At 40.3% G+C, this 16,505-nt stretch overlaps 1 protein-coding gene across 1 annotated transcript in view; it reads right to left on the bottom strand.

Annotated features, from left to right (window-relative positions):
- Positions 1-16,505, bottom strand: part of LOC126458762 (uncharacterized) — a 48,230-nt gene that overhangs the window by 13,186 nt on the left and 18,539 nt on the right. The window lies entirely within an intron of this gene.

The raw sequence follows: 16,505 nt of genomic DNA, 5'->3' as shown, positions 1-16,505 counted from the left end.
TTGAAAAAACTGAGGTGTTATTGTAACGATGTCACAGGCTTAGCGTAAGCTTGGCAGGAGATCCTTTACAGTCTCAATAAGTGTCTTATATGCAACGCTTTTCAGATTCCTATAAGTAGATACCAGGTGTGGTCAGATGATGTTAGCTGTCGGCACTAATGGTGATCTGTGATTCCATCGTTTTGGAATCAAGTACGTGCGCGAAGGTCAAGTGGAATATCACCAACAACGTGGCAATTAGTCGTATATCTCTCGGAAACACAGTATGCACAAAGGCACGAAGCAAGAATTGGATACGAGAGTATTAACCAATCTCTAACTATGATTGTTCACAAGTTCACTTCAATTCTGTGTCGATGACCCTTCCCACCTACAACGTGCGGAGTCTCATCGACCCAAAAATGACTAATGCGATTATTGAGCATTCCGCCTCTTTTGAAACCGGCTTCATCTGAGGAAAGTTCATAGATAGGAAAGGGAAGATCAACCTAATGAGCTCCGGCAAATATCGGGTCAACGTGATTCGATTTTTAGGTCAGCAGGAGTTAAACCTTGCACGTCCTGTGAATCTTTAGGACGTAACTTCTGTTACTGTATTACTTTCCGCAAGCACAGCCGCTGCACGTTCAATTGCTCTAGTGCAGATTGAATTGTTTCTATCCACTGGGACCGGCACTAAGTTTTACAAATCATAGGTCCGTACAGGTTATTCAAATTGGTTCTTAAGGACGTTGGCATCTTGGATACAACTGCCATCGCCAGTTAACGGAAGTTAGCAACGTTGGGCCTAGTTAGAACTTGGATGGGTGACCGCCTTAGAACACTGACAAGGGGAGGCCGCCAATTGTGAAATTCAGATTCGATTCATACTGCGCATAATAAAAGCTCATGGCCAGAGGTGTAATGTGGCAAAGCACCAAGATGCACTTCTCAACCGTTGTCGAGAAAATCGACAGTTAAAAGAAACCGTAGCCGTGAAATACCCGGTCGCTCTCCAATTGTACCGCCTCCATTTTTTCGTTTGTTTAACAGGGTGTACCAAAGCTCTCACATCCGCACTGATTTTTGACGATGTTATAAGTTGCACTAGGGGCCGCATCTACCTTCTTTCGAGGTTAGCAGGCAACTACGCTGTTATACGGCGGCTCGTTTCGGCCCATTCAACATCTGTCCTTCAAGTGTAACGAGCGAGTAACGGAGTTTATATTTCATACCTGCTACAGCAAATTTGTGTTCGTGGGCTCTCTAATTCGAACGTTTGACTTACGCTATACTTATTCGTTTAGGAATATCGTTTCTACGTCTTCCTTTAACTATACATGGTTAACATTATGAAGACAATTAATAACATTTGTGAAATACAACTTTGTTTGCGGAAAACATAATGATGTTTGAAGTCGCCAGTTTTTCCACGACAAACGACTTTCAACAACTTATTATATGCATAATTGTTGCAACTGATTGTCGATCCGGCGACCTTCGAATTACGAACCCGAGCGCTTACCGCTGCGCCACGACGCTGTAGAAAATTATTAATCGTAGAGAGTATATCACCGTAACGGTTTCTTTTAACTGTCGATTTTCTCGACAACGGCTGAGAAGTGCATCTTGGTGCTTTGCCACATTACACCTCTGGCCATGAGCTTTTATTATGCGCAGTATGAATCGAATCTGAATTTCACAATTGGCGGCCTCCCCTTGTGAGTGCCGCTGGGTAACACACACAGAAGTCGCAGAAATAGTGTCCAAGTGAAAGATTTGCGCCAGGCCATTGGGCCATGCAACATTATTAAGTCGAGTCTGATGATCTATTCGTGAAGCCTGGAACCCGAAAGGTGGTCTGGATCGAATTCCGGTCGAGCCATGGAAATATTCAGTCTCCCTTTATTCTGACCTTCACCTCTCCACAATGTGAGAAATCGCCAGGAATGTCACGTGGTTCGGATTCCATATTAAACTGTCGATCCCCTTTCCCCCGTTGGATAATTGGGTTAGATTAGGGTCACAAAAGTCATCAAATTGGCATCCAATCGAAAGACCAGCACACGGCCACTGATCTGAACAAAATTATTACTAACTTGGTAGTTTTGTTGTGATATCACTTGCACCAATTCCTTTAATCTTTGGAACAGTCGTGGAAATAAACTGCACGTCGGAATTTTCCAGCTTTTTATGTAATCTTTCACTCATGAAACACGAAGGAATGTTCGAACCATTGCCTCGAAAAAGAAGAATTGTAGGGTAAATGAGTTCACGAAATTATACAGCAAACTTTTTTCGGCCGAATGCGTTGACACTGAGACCTGGTGTTGGAAGAAAACTGAAGCCAGATGGCCTGTTACCAATTCCTGATTTCACCTACACTAGCTGGCACTTAAAGGAAGAGGAGTACGCCGTCAGTTCAGAAGAATACGTAAAAATTGTTGTCTGAATGGGAAAACGGAGTGCAAGACGCATTTCATTTGTTTTCTGTAGACATTACTGTAAAGAAAATTGTTTTGGATAAGATTCAATCACTTACATGTGTAGTACAGTATACGACCTTGAAATCCCATCCTCTCGCCTTCCCCCCCTCCCCCCCCCTCCTTCCCTTCTCCATCCTTCGCCACCTCCCCACATTTCTAAGAAGTGCCTGTTTCCACTCTCCCCTCCCCTTCCCTTCCCCTATTCCTATGCCATAACAGCCCCCCCCCCCCCCCACGCCCCTGACTGAGAGTCGTCTAAAGCCAGTACTTTTATTCAGTTCCCCCAATAAACAGCTTAGTGTTTTACAGCTCAATCACATTTCTCAACTCCTTTTTAAGCCACGCCCCTATATTGGAATTAGGCCAATCAAAGAACTTCCAAGCCAATACACGCAGTTACCTTTCTCAATCGCAGTATTTTAATGTCCAATCACATTTTTCATCTCCTTCCTAAGCCACACACCTTTATTTGGAACAGGCCAAATCAGAGGGCTTCATCATTCTCATCCAGTGGTGTTGACAATTGCGTGATTGCATTTCATGGAGGGCGGAACAGACATACACTTCGCTTGTTTGCACATAGCTAAGTCGTTACAAATGCAGTGTCTTACAAACTGAGCGTGAGCCATTGTTGGGAAGCTGTCATGTGATATAATCTATGCAGTCTTACACATGTATGAAGGAGATGGAATATTCAGTCTGCCCTGCAGGTTCAGATATGATAGACACAGTAAAAGCACTGAGACATGTAGTCCCTAATAAACACTGACAGAAAAAAATTGCAACACGAAGAAGGAGCTGTGCGACTTAAACGAAAGTTAGTAGGCATGTTTATACATCTGAAAGATGATGTCTATTCACATTTCGCGCCACTCGCATTAGAGTGGCTCTAGTAGTGCCACTATGAGCGAAGCAAATCAGGTTTGCTTTAAATACACGCTGTAACGATGGTGATCGTTAGTTGCCTTTGAGATTGGACGTGGTGAGCTGATGTTATTCAAGAACGTCTTTAAGGTGACAAAGACGTAATGATGAACACCCCACTGAGTTTCAGCGAGCTCGGTACTAGGCCTATGAGAAGCTGAATGTTTCTTCTGTGATATTGCAGAAAGACTTGGCAGGAATGTAACCACTATAAATGACTGTTGGTAGCGGTGATCACGAGAATGTACAGTCGCAAGAAGACCGAGCTCTAGAGGGCTACATAGCACTACCGAGATGGAAGACGATCGTGTTCGGAGTATGGCTATGGCGCATCATACTGCATTTGGAACATTCTGAGAAGCAGTTGGCACTACAGTGACACAACGAACTGTTACAAATCTGTTGCTTCAAGGACAGCTCCGAGCCAGACGTCCTGTAGCGTGTATTCCACTGACTCCAAACGATCGCCATTTGCGACGTCAGTGGTGTCGAACGAGAGCTCACTGGGGCGCAATATGAGGTCTGTTGTGTTTTCTGGTGGAAGCTGGTTCTGCAGCGGATTCACTGATGGGCGTGTGTTGGTTAGGAGGCCAGGCGAGGGCCTGTACCCAGCCTGTCTTCCGCCTATACGGACTTGACCCATGCCTGGAGTTATGGTCTGGGGTGCGACTTCGTATGACTGCAGGAGTACTCTCGTGGTTATCCTACGCACACCGACTGCAAATTTGTAGGTCAGTCTGTTGACCCAAACTGTTGTGCTGCCGTTCATGAACAACATTCCAGGGGGTGTTTTCCATCAGGATAACGCTCAGCCACATACCGCTGTTGTAGCCCAATACGCTGTTGCAGGGGTCATTTTCGGGAAGGCAAATCAACAGCTGAGTGCACAACAGAACGTCGACATGTTTACTTTTCTTGCTAGATTATAAGATCTGTCTCCAGTTGAGCATATATGGGGCATCATCGGACGACAACTCCAGTGTCATCCACAAACACATTAACCGTCGATTTTTGACTGACCAACTACAACAGGCATCGCATAAACTGACTTCCGGCAAACACAATGCATGCATGGTTTCACGTTTGCATTCAACACTCTGGCGGTTACACCGGTTGTTAATGTACTAGCATTTCACATTTGTAGTGGCTTACCTCGCACTTAATATTAACCTGTGATTTTGCAGTGTTAATCTGTTAAATATGTTACCCAGACAAATGTATCCCCAAAATTTCATTACTCTAAATTAATTATTTATTGGTGTTCCTAGTGCCGCGCGGGATTAGCCGAGCGGTCTGGGCGCTGCCGTCATGGACTGTGAGGCTGGTCTCGGCGGAGGTTCGAGTCCTCCCTCGGGCATGGGTGTGTGTGTTTGTCCTTAGGATAATTTAGGTTAAGTAGTGTGCAAGCTTAGGGACTGATGACCTTAGCGGTTAGGTCCCATAAGATTTCACACACATTTGAACATTGGTGTTCCTATATTTTCCGTCAGTATATTATGGAACATTAAATTGCTATATTAAATCAAAAACCGGACGTCTACAACACACAGGTTACATTTTCAATTCACATCTTTTTAGGCCTATAACATGCAGGCTGCAATTCACACTCAGCAAGTTTTACTACTAAATCAATTTTAAGTCATCTTCTGTTGTGCACTCAGCTGTTGATTTGCCTTCCCGAAAATGACCCCTGCAACAGTGCTCACTTTATAATCCAGCATGGAATCGTTTACCATATTTTCTTTGCTAACGCTAATTTACATTGCTTTACATCGGAAACTGTAATGAGGTTGAATCGAATTTCATACTGAACGGTCGAGTTATCACTGTCATTCGGGAATACACATTCTCTGTAATCATCAATACTTAGTTCCATATCCGATGAGCGCTTCACAAATTTCGTTGTAAGTATTACGCATTGTGTTTCAGTTTCAAGAGTAAATTTTTGTTCTCATTCTTTTGAATTTTATACTAGTGCCCCTTATAACTCATATTTCATGAAACCCACATTCTTTTTACTAGCACATGGGATTTTATAAATATTATTGGGATAACATGAAGTGTCAGAACACCTATGCTCTCCCCTTGTAATATCATCAAGAATATTTGAGGTAGTTGCGTGATATATGCAGCAATCTGTCGCAGTGTAACAGATTTAACATCTGCTGCCTCAAATTTCTTTAACGTATAGCATAAGGGTAATATACAAGAACCGTCTTAGAAGTATCTTAATCAGCCCTTCCCACAGATATTAGTTTATCAGAACCAGTCTTCAATTTACTCGATTCAATATCAGCAATTTCTCCTTAAAAACAACACTGTGCTTGTTACTAGCTTCACATCAGTCATTTTTCGTACACTCAGCACAATTTTGCCAAAAATACTGTTTTTAGTAATTTCAAAGAAAATTATTTTCTAATTACTTTTTTACACTCATACGTTGCTGAGTATTGATATCGACATACGGCCTCATCGAGGGAGCTTGAGGAAATGGTGCTATCTAGTGAACTTCACTTCGAACAAGATTATTATTCAGGCACTACTTTCAGTTTTTGTGGTGACTTAATTTTTCTATCGTATCATGTGGAAATCAGCTTGTTTGGAATTCCTGGCTTGTTGATGGCGGTGGTACTAATTTCTCTCAGCATAACGGTATATCGGAATGAAGTTCATGGCTATATTACGGATACTCAAGATGTAATTCTAAAATATGACCTATGTCTGAATCATCTTGTATGCTCATTACTATGAAACTGTCTACAGATAGTCATAGCCATGCAAAATCAGAGAGTGGTAGGTATTACACCATTGCCCATCTGTAGAGACTATTATTGACATCGCGATTATAATATTAGATTTATTATTATTGTCATTATCGTCACCAATGTAACTATTGTTTGCAACAGTACGTCTGTGCTCTGAAGCTAAGCCCAACTAACTGTAATTGTTCTGTGTCCATGACAAGTTTCAAGCTTACGTTAGTAGTTTTCAGCAAAGCACACTAAACCAGGCGAAGTCTCTCAATTGGCTGGGTACAGCTCGTACATTTTGAGACACATTACACAGAAATCTGGAAAGACATCGGTCAATAGCGCTACTTCAGTTTTCAAATATAAGTTGGAGTAATTTTCTAATGCCGTGCATTTAAATAAATACCACACCTTGCATGCTATTTATATTCATATTCTTTGATGGTTGTTTTACTAATCGGAAAGCTTTTGAAGGCTTCAATTGATGTCATTTGTTCACCCAAGAAAATGGATTCACCAAATACACACTTGTATGGAAACATGACTTTATCATTAATGAGATAAATTTGTTCTCCGTCGGCGAAATACTTTCTTGTTATTTTCAGTTCCTCAAGCACTTAATATGAAACAAACTTTCAAGTGAGCTCGGCACAAAATTTAAATAATGTACAAAAATATATTTTATATCGCATTTATTTTCACTGCGATAGTTCTAGTAAATGTTTCATAATTTTCAATGTTTGTTGCAATCACAGAAAGATGGCCACGATATGTTTTCAGTTTCTTGCAACTGTTTGCAAGGTTTCATAATTATGAAATGAGCATCATAATTCAACTGTGAAATCCTACTGCCACTGTAATATTAGGTATATAATTTAAACTATAGCTTGCATGGGCAGCCTCTAGGAATCTGCCAGTAAAATGGCAATGATCCCTGTATTTAATAAATGAATTTTCTTGAATCGTTCCTTGCATATGTAATAAATTCCTGCTGTTCAAAACGCATTTTCCTCATCAAAACTAATATTCAAAAGCTTGGTTCAGAATAAGTAATTTTTTAAGCACTCAACTATCAGATACAGCTATCTGCTAAACCATTCTGTACAGTTAGCAATTTGGTAAAGCTGAAATTCTGAAAACTCTTCACTGTAGCAACAATACATGCAGAAAGCAATACTGTATGGTTTATGTGTATCGATTTCGTCACTAACACTTGGTTCCAGTAAGCATTCAATATGTGCATATGTACAGGATTACCATAAATCCACATTTATGTGGACACGTCCCCATTTTGGACTTTAATTTAGCGTCCACATACATTTTTACAATTTCTACTAATGTCTGCATTGTTTAGTTTTGGAAATTAAGATATTTTGAGTTTTGTTTTGATCTATTATCGTCAACAATTTATAATGTTATTACTTTGGTAACTGAGTTACATCAATTGTTATTTGCTTGCAATTGATCTGTAATTCTAGTAATACTATGGATGTACAATATTCCTCCATGAATAAAAACTAAAGCATCGATCTTCATTTCTTACAATCGATGTTTCGATATTTTAGCTTATGTTAGAGATAGCTGTGATGTCTTCGTTGTGTGGCTGTGGTAGGGTCGCAACAGTTTACTTTTGTGCAGCACACGTCTTTTTAGTGAACTAATATATTCACCCAGCTGTATCTCCTTTAAATTACGTATCTGGTAAGTTGAAACAACACTTTTCTGATTTTCAAAATACAGCCCATGAACGGAAACATTATATTAAGATTTTGTTGTAGCTGAACAATGCGTTTTGATCACTTTTTATTTCTTTCATATGTATTACAGCCATTTGACTGCATAAAATTGATGTAATAAGGTTTCATTCGGTGGTCATAAAGGGATTAAACTGGATTTCTGTAGGAAAATGCCAGTCACACTCTTGCGAGAATCGTACTGCCTTATGTCAAATAAAAAAATCATGCCTACCTAGCACCTATTACGTTGGGGTTTTCTACATATAACAGGTGCGGCAAATACACCCACTTTATTAAACGAAATGTTTACCTTTGCCTAACCTCTTATCGAGGTCTTTCCTAACAGCGTGTTGTCAATCACATTAAGGGTGTTCTCATTTAGGGGCTTCAGAATATGGTCTTAAGTACAGTATCTCACATTTTGTTCTTATCTTTAACATTAATAGATCTCAATTAAGATATGAGGAAAGTGATTTAACTTCATAGTACATCTTTTCTATTAAAATTTAAGTATTCACGGTTTTGTTTTTATTATCAATCGAACTAATATGGTCTTTTTAAATACATTATCTCAGTTTTTTTCTTTTCTTTAACAGTACTAAGCCTCACTAAAGATGGAGGTGATGATGAGAGTTTGATTATCTTGAATAGATTTTGAGACAGAGCGCTGACCACTGGTGCAACCAATAATGTGTGCAATATTATAAATAATAAATGATATACAGTAGTATTTTTAGTTACTGAAAATCTGTGTTTGGTGAATAGATTATTAACGTACTTCTAATTTTTCATGAGGACGCTGTAGACAATATATTGATGTACTTGTTATGAAGCCATCAGGTTCTGTCACATACATGCTACACACTCTGTGTTTGTGAAAGTGGGATAAACTTCTATATGAAGCAGAACTCAGTGGCATCTACAGTTGTTGTTTGGAAAATGAAGCCTTGTTGGAAAAATTCCAAAAAACATCAGGCGATTAAAGTTCCATTTTTATACCCATTGTTCCTTGAACATTATTTGCGATAACATGTGGACTCTCGCCACAACGCAGACAACACTATCATCAAAATTCATCACGATTTATCTGGAACAGTACAATACTGTAGTCTGTACTAAGTACTGGTAAATGAACTGTTTAACATTTTGCTCTCAAAATTCATCAGGATTTATCTGGAATAGTGCAATACTGTAGTCTGTACTAAGTACCGGTAAATGAACTGTTTAACATTTTGCTCACAGACACTTTCAAATATATCATAACAATAATATGTTATTGGATTAGCTGTGGAAGCGGTTATACCTTCAAATCTTTTTTCTTGCAAAATGCTAATTTTAAAACGTGAAGTTCAGCCAACTACATTGTTATTTTAGCACCTGTTTGCGACGCCTATACACATATATTTAGACCCCTACTGCCCTGTGAAATGTCCATATGAAGCTATCAACGCAAAAAAGGATGTTGAGGGCTACCAATGCTTATAGACAAAACTATCTCTCCTGCAGACCAGCAAATTCCAACAGAGGCTGCATGTATGCCACTACTTCTCAGCCTGAAATAGGTGTAGGATCATCACTGAGAGATGAAGAAATACATATTGGTATTGGAATTTACAGACATGGTGAGAACGAAATTTAAATTGACGTTAAAGATTGGAAGAAGCCTCCAACGCCGGCCGTTGTGGCCGAACGATTCTAGGCGCTTCAGTCCGGAACCGCGCTGCTACTACGGTCGCAGGTTCGAATCCTGCCTCGGGCATGGATGGGTGTCATGTCTTTAGGCTAGTTAGGCTTAAGTAGTTCTAAATCTAGGGGACTGATGACCTCAGATGTTAAGCCCCATAGTGCTCAGAGCCATCTGAGCCAAGCTTCCAACGAACCGTTAGCACATATCGGCTATTGCCACTGCAATAACCCAAATTAATTGGTAGAGTGATAACTTCTCTTGCTAGCATCTAAATGAACATGATAATGACATAATATTTGTTAGAGACGGAATTCGTAAAGCTTCGCTTATTGCTTGAAGTTTAAAATGGTTGCAGAAAATGAAGTAAAAGATTGAATTGCAGAATATGAAAAACTTCCTATTAGTAGGAAAACAACCAGAGAAAGTGCTATTCACACATTGAAAAGGTGATATCATTCTGTTTGATTTTGCATATACAAGCTCCTGGGCTTGTGAAGATGTACGCAGAGATCTAGAGCCGGTAATACAAACTAATCACAGAAGATGAATACAGGAATGTCTTCATGTGTGTGTCTGACCAACACCTGTCAGCTGAGCTGCATGTCGGCGTGCCTGCTTCGACGTGCGTAGCACTGAACAGCTATACTATGTCGGAAGGAATATTGCATCGAGCTATACAGACACTGTAAAATACAGACACTGCCCCCCTGTATTTCATGCCTGAGCAACGCAGTCTGACGAGCAAAACAAACTTTCTCCCTGTGCTGGAATCATACATTTGCATGTGAGCACTATCGGACGTAGACACCAGAACATATGGAAGTTTGGCTCGATCCTGCAGGCGTGCCTGGATGGCCGAGGTTGCTAAAGCGGCCACTCGCATAAAGTGGGATATCCGGGTCCGAGTACCGGTCTGGCGCAAATTTTCATATGTTACTAGTAAATCGTGTGACAGATATACAATCGTATTTGCAATAAGCGGATGCATTTCATAATTTAATACGTCTGTCAGTGTTTAGCAGTGTCGGTTCTTTAGGCATGCATGCATGTCCAAAGAAACATTGCATCGAACTATAGCCTACAGACACTGTAAAATACAGACATTGCCTTCTTGAATTGTGCAGTTGTCATCACTACTGGACGAGAAATTTGTCACGGCTCCCACCCTGAAAACGTAACACCCAGGATGTGGATCTATTGTGAAAATTGTATTTTTGGTATTCAGTGACCGTGATGTGAGGTCTCTTTTTATTCTATGTGACATACTTCATATCTGTACAATGAATATTTTTCAAACAGAAATTTTCAACAGTTGGTACGTTACGTCACGGAGGTTCTGTGCACAAGCAGTGTGATCTTTGGTAGTCATTAGCACTGCTGTTGCGTGTGTAGCAATCAGTGAGAAGTAATTGAAAGAGCAGTCTGAAAATAAGTAACAGAACACACAGAGACGCAAAAGCAGAGGATGTTGTATTTGGAGATGTGATTGTGTAAAGATTGATTTGAAAAGTGTGAAGATATCCAGGTAATGTTGTTACTGCTCGCACGTAAATTATGATGAAGTTGAGAAAGAACTTTTTTTAGCATGGTTTTTCATTATTGATGTGAGTCAGTTAGTCCAGACGCGATTAGGCAAGCTTATCTCCTCACATAGCTTCCACTCAGAGTCATGGTTTCTCCACTACTTTACCATGTCAGCAACGTTCAGACGCGATTATGCAACGTTACCTCCTCAAATAGTTTCCACTCAGAGTCATGATTTCTCCAATGCTTTACCGTGTCAGCAAAGTCTATTTCTTTAAGAAGTGAATTTTCTGAAGACAGTGGTAATTGTTAAAGAATGAGCATCATAATTCACATTTCAGTTTTTTAATGCTAGTCTTTTTTCAGTTACTCATAAAGTTTAATTTCATCCACCGTCTCCTCACGTGTAGCCACACTGCACTTAGCCGGACATAATTTCTCAAAACATAAATCATGATGTGCTTAACATAGTTGCTTTTCCTTGTACTGCAACTGACAAGGTTTTATTTTCTTTAGCTGGTTTGCTGCTACATTGTATTTTAACGTCCACGACATTCGAGTAGTACCGAGTTTCCACTGCCAGAAGGTAAGTCAGAAAACTTCTTACGGCCACTTTAAAATGACAATGAGGTGACAAAAGTCACAGCATACCTCATAACAAAGCGTCGGACATTCTTTGGCCTGACATAGTGTAGCATCTCGTCGGCATGGACTCAAAAAGTCGTTGGAAGTCCTCTGCAGACATATTGAGCCATACTACCTCATGGACGTCCATAATTGTGAAACATTCGCAGATGCAAGATTTTGTGCATGAACTGAATATGTCTCATGAATGTCGTACTTTTAGCCAAAGCACTAGCTTCGACCATAGCCCATAAAGGCAAATTTGCCCGCTCTGTCCTAACAGATAAGTTCGTCGTACATACCACATTGGTTTCTGCGGTTGTTTCACGCACTGTTACCTGTCTGCTGTACTGACATCTCTACGCAATCGCTGCTGCCCTGAGTCGTTAAGTGAAGATCGTCGGGGATTGCGTTGTCTGCGGTGAGAGGTAATGCCTGAAGTTTGACATTCTCGGCACACTCTTGACGCTGTGGGTCTCGGAAAACTGAACCTCCTATCGATTTCCGAAATGGAAAGTTCCCTTGAGTCTAGCTCCAACTATCAATCCCCGTTAAAAGTCTATTAATTCCCGTCATGCGGCCTTAATCACGTCGGAAACCTTTTCATATGAATTGCCTGAGTGCAAATGACATCTCCGCCAACGCACTGTCCTTTTATGCCTAGTACTGGCAATACCGCCGACATCTATATTTTTTGTATCGCTAGTCCAGCACTTTTGTCACGTCAGCGTAGTCAGAACACAGTAACATTACTCACAGCTAACCACTCCATTTTAAAATTATCATCAGTGTCAGTTCAAGTGAAGTTCAGTTCAGAGATCTTACAGTGCAGAGTTACGTTCATGTGTTCATCATTTACAGTAGTTTACCCACTTTGCGTACACAGATTTGCAAGATATTTTCAAAGAAGTAATTTACATAGTTATTCATTCTAAGTTCGGTCTGTAATTTTAAGTAGAATTTTTATTCATTTAGTTCCGTGTGTTGGAATTGCAAGTCACATACTGTGACTTCACACATTGTAGCCGTGTTCATTGACGTTTTTTAATTATTTTTGGTAAAAGTTAATTGCAATACAGTTTCAGATGGATTTGGTAGCTGTTTTTATCAGATAGATTTACTTAAGTACACCATTTTCATTTTCAGATTCACGGTACAACACAGATACAAATGAAACTTTTAAGACCTGTTCACATTCACACCCCAGAGGTGTAAACAGAACAGTTACAAAAAGTAATTGTAGCCTAGATGTTATAGATGTATTATGATGATGAAAATCTATCACAGTGGTTGTAAATGGATTATTCAAATGTAGCAGATGCAATTGATGTGTTTTGAAAATTTTACGAAAAACTTCCATACTTTGTTACGAGCTACAAGTCTCATCGTTTTCTAGGGATGTATGGTTATCAGGCATGTTTGAACCTACGTAGCAGACAGACAAGCAATGTATATATGTGTCAGTTTCAGTTTGCAAAGTGGACAATTACGCAATTGTCATCACCACCGTATGGGAACGAAGGCATGTTCCCTCTTCTGTCCTTACTGCAGGAAGCTTTCTGACTGTCTGTTTCATTTTAAGGGCAATAAAATACTGACGTGTTACTGGGAGACCTAAATATATGTGACACAATTGGCTTAGAAGCTCTCTAAGTGGGCTGTTTCAAAGAAAGCGGTGTGGCTAAGAAGGATTGAAAATTGAGAGTGCTATATCATTCTTTTGGCAGTAAAATACTGAAATGTTATTGGGAGAGCTAAATATGCTTAACACAACTAGTTGAAAAGCTCTGTAATAGAATGTTTCCATGAAAGAGGTGTGGTTTAAGAAGGAGCTGTAAAATATGACTTGGTGAACTGATGTGGCAGTAAAATACTGAATTTTTTTGTGAGAGCTAAATATGTGCATTGGCTTAGAATCAGTCTGACATGTTTCCAGAAAAGTGGTGTGGCTTAAGAAGGGACTAAGAAAAGTGATTTGACAATACTGAGCTGCTATTGGGGAAGCTAAATATGTGTCTCGAGTTAGACGCTCACTCATTAGCCTATTTCCAAGAAAAGGGTGTGGCTCTGGAGAGAGGAGGGGTGGGGAGAAGAGGGGAAGGTGATTCGATTGGGAGGAATGTGAGAGGGGAGGGGGAGTAGAGAGGGATGGTGGGGTGGAGGAGGAGGTTGCTGGGAGAGGGGAGAGAGCTGAAGAGCAAGAGGAGCAGGTAGGAGAGGTGAAGGGGAGCTCATAGTCATATTTTATACAATGAGTACTGTGCTCGCCTACTTTCATCCTGTCTTAAACTGTAGTTAAGTGAAATTTAGTTTGTATAAACATCTTCAGAAAGCGCCAAGGTAAGTGTTGTATAAGAACTGCCATTAGCAAATCAATCATTAATAGTTTAGGTACCAAGTTCAAAACTTACATAACAGAAAGTGTTTTATAAACTTACACATATTAGTAGTAAAATGTTAATTTGTGTTCAAAAGGCCTGTAAGAAATTAGATTAACACAGCATAACATACCTGCTGGTTTCTTTGAGTCACAGACATTGATAAAGGAGTCTTTTATTTGTCACAATCAAGATCTTTTTATCGATTTTTCTTGTAATTTCCATTAACCTAATGAATACGATAAACGTCTTGACTTCAGTTCTTTAAGTCATATTTCTCAGGCGCCAGAAATGCACCTCTCATTAGTAATTTACCTGAAAAGATCACTGTCTGTTTCCTCAAACACATATTGCGTAGCTTTTTGTAGATACTAATCAAGTTAAAGCAGTTCTGTAGAACTGAACACGATCCTATTCAACAGAGATTGTTTAACTAACTATTCCACAAGAATGTGATGTGTGTACTCCTGCGACCAACTCATTCGTTTAGAAGAAACATACAGTGATATGAAGACAAGTCGTCACTGCAGTGATATCAGGTTATACAGACAGTGTTCAGGATAAACAGGAATGCGCTGCTCTACGTGTCAGTAGTGGTTTATCTTGTAGTGAAGTCGAAATAGAAACTCCATGCGAGTTGGTATGGGTGGAGGTTATACTTAACAGCCGAACTAAGTTAATAATTGGCTCCTTCTACCGACCCCCAGACTCCGATGATATAGTTGGTGAACAGTTCAGAGAAAATTTGAGTCTCGTAACAAATAAATACCCCACTCATACGGTTATAGTTGGTGGGGACTTCAACCTTCCCTCGATATGTTGGCAAAAATACTTGTTCAAAACCGGTGGTAGGCAGAAAACATCTTCCGAGATTGTCCTAAACGCTTTTTCCGAAAATTATTTCGAGCAGTTGGTCCACGAACCCACGCGAATTGTAAATGGTTGCGAAAACACACTTGACTTCTTAGCCACAAACAATCCAGAGCTAATAGAAAGCATCATGACTGATACAGGTATTAGCGTTCACAAGGTCGTTGTAGCTAGGCTCAATACCGTCTCTTCCAAATCCACCAGAAACAAACGCAAAATAATTTTATTTAAAAAAGCGGATAAAGTGTCACTAGAAGCTTTCTTAAGAGAGAATCTCCATTCCTTCCGAACTGACTATGCAAATGTAGACGAGATGTGGCTCAAATTCAAAAATATAGTAGCAACAGCAATTCAGAGATTCATAGCACATAAATTGGTAAGAGATGGAACTGATCCCCCATGGTACACAAAACAGGTCCGAACGCTGTTGCAGAGGCAACGGAAAAAGCATGCGAAGTTCAGAAGAACGCGAAATCCCGAAGATTGGCTAAAAATAACAGACGCCCGAAATTTGGTTCGGACTTCAATGCGAGATGCCTTTAATAGGTTCCACAACGAAACATTGTCTCGAAATTTGGTAGAAAATCCGAAGAAATTCTGGTCGTATGTAAAGTACACAAGCGGCAAGACGCAGTCAATACCTTCGCTGCGCAGTGCCGATGGTACTGTTATCGACGATTGTGCCGCTAAAGCGGAGTTATTGAACGCAGTTTTCCGAAATTCCTTCACCAGGGAAGACGAATGGAATATTCCAGAATTTGAAACACGAACAGCTGCTAGCATCAGTTTCTTAGAAGTAGATACCTTAGGGGTTGCGAAGCAACTCAAATCGCTTGATATGGGCAAGTCTTCAGGTCCAGATTGTATACCGATTAGGTTCCTTTCAGATTACGCTGATACAATAGCTCCCTACTTAGCAATCATATACAACCGCTCGCTCACCGATAGATCTGTACCTACAGATTGGAAAATTGCGCAGGTCGCACCAGTGTTTAAGAAGGGTAGTAGGAGTAATCCATCGAACTACAGACCTATATCATTGACGTCGGTTTGCAGTAGGGTTTTGGAGCATATATTGTATTCAAACATTAGGAATCACCTCGAGGGGAACGATATATTGATACGTAATCAGCATGGTTTCAGGAAACATCGTTCTTGTGCAACGTAGCTAGCTTTTTATTCGCACGAAGTAATGGCCACTACCGACTGGGGATCTCAAGTTGATTCCGTATTTCTAGATTTCCGGAAAGCTTTTGACACCGTTCCTCACAAGCGACTTCTAATCAAGCTGCGGGCCTATGGGGTATCGTCTCAGTTGTGCGACTGGCTTCGTCATTTGCTGTCAGGAAGGTCGCAGTTCGTAGTAATGGAGGGCAAATCATCGAGTAAAACTGAAGTGATATCAGGTGTTCCCCAGGGAAGCGTCCTGGGACCTCTGCTGTTCCTGATCTATATAAATGACCTGGGTGACAATCTTAGGTTGTTCGCAGATGATGCTGTAATTTACCATCTAGTAAGGTCATCCGAAGACCAGTATCAGTTGCAAA

This window comes from Schistocerca serialis, chromosome 1 (assembly GCF_023864345.2).
Source record: "Schistocerca serialis cubense isolate TAMUIC-IGC-003099 chromosome 1, iqSchSeri2.2, whole genome shotgun sequence".
In the NCBI taxonomy this organism is placed as follows: Eukaryota; Metazoa; Arthropoda; class Insecta; order Orthoptera; family Acrididae; genus Schistocerca; species Schistocerca serialis.
This window is presented reverse-complemented; position numbering and strand designations above follow the sequence as displayed.